Genomic DNA, 4,063 nt, shown 5'->3' on the forward strand with positions numbered 1-4,063 from the left:
TAAATAAAGAAGAGTTGTTCACATACTTAAACAAACAAAACTACATTATCCTGCTTAAACATGCCCAATCACACGAACAGACTAATCCAGACTTATCTATCAAACTAAAGTAGCTTAACTAAAAAGTAACATGCTTGAATCACAGAACGATAAACTAAAATAACACAGAGCAACAAAATACAGCCAAAATAAAAAAAGGAATGGAAAATTACCTTCTTCGGGTGCAGCGAAGTGAGGCTCGGGCTTTTAATATAACTCAAAACACTCTGAATTCCCAAACTTGTGTATGCTCGGATTCAAACGGACAACTCGAAATTGAAACAGAACAGGGTTTGGAAAATTAATGATTAATGTTTTAAAGGGGAATTTAGGGCAGCTATAGGACTCACGTTTTAGAGGGTTTCAAACTCTGATTTATGGAGGGATTCCTACGGCTAACAACTTAGGGGGTTTTCCGATCTCCAACTTTGTCCAAACGAACCCGAGCCATTATTTATAGGGGGAAATCTAGGGTTTTGCTTGGGTTTCACAAGGCGAAATATTAGGCGGGATTTACGGTCAACCCATTCAAATCAACATTGGAAGCTTTTCTGTTGTTGAATCGAGAAGCCATGGAGGAAGAAAACAAAAAACCATTAAAAACCCTCGTGCCGAAAAGTGAAAAGCAACGCGATAAAGGGAACCATTACCTTCGACAAAGGGACGAAACAAGTAAAAGTTTCGGATCGATGCGAGTAGAAAGGAAGCAAACAAAAAACTTAAACTTGTCAACGGGCGAAACAACGACGAGGGAGGACGAAGGCATTAATTTCTTCCCTCGAATAGCCGGCATGGCACATTACCACGAAAGGCTGCTGTGAATTTGCTAAAAACGTCGAAGGAGAGAGAAAAGGGCGCGTTTGCTAGGGTTGAAACAAACAAATTTTGCACAAAATGGGATGGTCAAACTGTCCATGGTTAAAGGGAAGGTAGGTTTTAACTGAGAAGAGGGGTGGAGAGGAGGAAAGAGGGGGAGCGAGAGAGAGAGAGAGAGAGAGAGAGAATCGAAGTGAGGGAAGGTGGATGAAGGAAAGGGAAAAGGAAACCTAAGTGTTTCCTTCGGTAAAAAAAATGGCGGGGGCGGGTAATTGAGGGCAAGGACCGGTTATGGGTTAAAATAATGGGCTGGTGAATTTAGATTGTGGTACAGTGTCGGTACCGAGTGAATTAAAATATTAAATTTTGGATGAATTAAAATGTGGGTTGGTGAAGGAAATAATTTGGTCTTCTAAATTTGCATAAATGACCTCTGTGTGCCAACGTACAAAAGTATGTGTTTATTAGTGCCCAGATAAAAAATAAAATTATATTAACTCGTAATAGCCGTGTAATAATATTTTAAAAGTCAACACTATTATTTGATTTTGCGAAAACAAGTGCGATGCGTGTGCATAATGTGGTAAAAATGCTGAAATGATTATAATGCAAATTATGATAATGTCAGTAATAAAATAATAATAATAATAATAATAATAATAATAATAATAATAATAATAATAATAATAATAATAATAATGATAATAATTGTGGTAACAAAATAATAACAACTAGTGACGGCAACGCCGGTATTAATAAAAGTTAATAATTATAGTAAAAATATAAATAATTATTTTAAAATTGCCAAAAATATTATGGGCATGACGGGACAAAATTGGGTGTCAACACTCAGAAATCCCTTCCGATACTTATTGTATACATGGCCTTCTCTTGGAAACTTTCTCGTCTAACATCGGATGTCTTTAAAATCTTATTTAGAATCATCAAATGCTATTTCTTGCTTATTGAAACATCTTATTCTTCGTACTCCTCATGAGTCTATCCTCTGCGCATCAACGAAAAATTTTCCGAGGTGTAACAATTTATCTGACCCACACATAGCTCGATCTCAAACAATCTATGTGTTTACATGTGGGGGTACTGCCATATCTTGGCGATCTACAAAACAATGTACTGTGGCTACTTCATCAAATCATGCCGAAATAATAGCTATTCATGAAGCAAGCCGAGAATGTGTGTGGCTGAGGTCAATGATACATCTTATTCGAGAAAAATGTGATTTAAAATGTGACAAAGTACCCACGATCTTATATGAAGATAATGTAGCATGCATAGCCCAATTAAGGGGAGGATTCATAAAAGGAGATAGAACGAAGCATATTTCACCAAAGTTATTCTTGACACATGATCTCCAGAAGAATGGTGATATCAACGTACAACAGATTCGGTCAAGTGATAATTTAGCGGATTTGTTCACTAAGGCATTGCCAACCTCAACATTTAAGAAGTTGGTATACAAGATTGGAATGCATCATCTCCAAGACATTACTTGATGTTTCCATCAGGGGGAGTAAAATACGTGTTGTACTCTTTTTTCCTAAACCAAGGTTTTACCTCATTGGGTTTTCCTGGTAAGGTTTTTAACGAGACAGCTAGCAATGCGTATTATTAGATATGTGTACTCTTTTTCCTTCACTAGAATTTTTCCCATAGGGTTTTTTTTTTTAGTAAGGTTTTAACGAGGCACATTATCTATTAATAAAACATCCAAGGGGGAGTGTTATGAACTATACTACAAGATATTTGGATGTATTATTAAGTGTAAATTATACCACTTGCACATTAAGTGATAAAATACAACTTGCACTTGCAAGATGTATCTTAGTTGTAGCAAGTTATACCTTAGTTGTATTTTTTAGTTGTAGATTAGTTGTATCTTAGTTGTAGCAAATTGTAAATCAATTTGCACAAGTTGTATGTTGAAGATTGAGGGGCAAAACTCTTCTATAAATAGAGACCTTTGCCTTCTCATTTGGAACACCATCAACAAGTGATAATACAATATCTCCTTTCTCTCTACAAAGTTATTTTAGTTTGCTTCTCTTGTTTATTTCCAATTATATAGTTTTATAACAATTTTGACTTTTTTTTTTTTTGGGTATCTTGCATCGCTTAGTAGTTTACCAACCCAAAAGACAAACAGACATCGATCTTCTCTTGACAATTATAACCACTGACATACATGTCAGAGGCAAGCAAAATTTGCTAAATATGACAATCATACATGCAGCAAGTTGAACTTGAAGCACAATATAATTAGTAAGTAACTGTTACATGTAGTAAATTAGTTCAGTATGTATAAACTAATTTGTTTTTACGCAATCAGAATAAAGACTGAATAATTAAAATGCGAGGAAGAACTACATGTAATCTAGTTAGAATAAGGACTTGAAGCACAATAAAAAGCAAAGGTCAAGAAGGGCATCAATCTAACATCACTAAATATAAGATAGAAGAAAACAGCATCCTCTTTACATAAACGTATGAATTATAAATCCTATAAGATTACTATATAAAGTAACTATTATAACCTAACTGGTGAAACCACTGTGAAAAGTATTAATAAGTACAATACTAGAGGTGTAAATAAATTCTTCAAATAGGAGAATCTTGTACTTCAAATAGGAGGATCTTGTAATTAAGCTAAACAAGAATAACAAAACAATTCTTATAGGCTTAATTAATATCTAGCAAAGCTTTGACGACACAAAGGAGAGAATGAAGCTGTTTTTTTTTTTCAAATCAATCAACCCCTCTAAACGAGTAGCTATTTTTTTCATACTTCATTTAAAGTACATGACAGAGGAAATCTAACTCCTTGCACCTACCTTGTATGGACAGTTCACATACTAGCTTCATGGTAGGATTTCAGATTAGCTTACAAAAATATTGTACACTAGAAGAGTTGTAACTCTTCATCTATACAAAGTATGTACTCAAGGAACATCAAAAGAATAATTTATCTCTAACTTCCTACCTATGTTACAAGATTTCTTATTGAGATTATTCCGGAATGTAGGAAGTTGTAGTCTATCCATATTCATTTCTCCTCTAACCTCCTTTGACAATAGTTGAAATTCATTTATCCATCTAATAGTATAGCATTCGAGGCCCCAGTTGGATAAACAATCAGCCACTTTATTACCCTCTCTGAGACAATGCACTATGCTCCATCTCTCTGCTTGAT

This window comes from Lycium ferocissimum, chromosome 4 (genome assembly GCF_029784015.1).
Source record: "Lycium ferocissimum isolate CSIRO_LF1 chromosome 4, AGI_CSIRO_Lferr_CH_V1, whole genome shotgun sequence".
In the NCBI taxonomy this organism is placed as follows: domain Eukaryota; kingdom Viridiplantae; phylum Streptophyta; class Magnoliopsida; order Solanales; family Solanaceae; genus Lycium; species Lycium ferocissimum.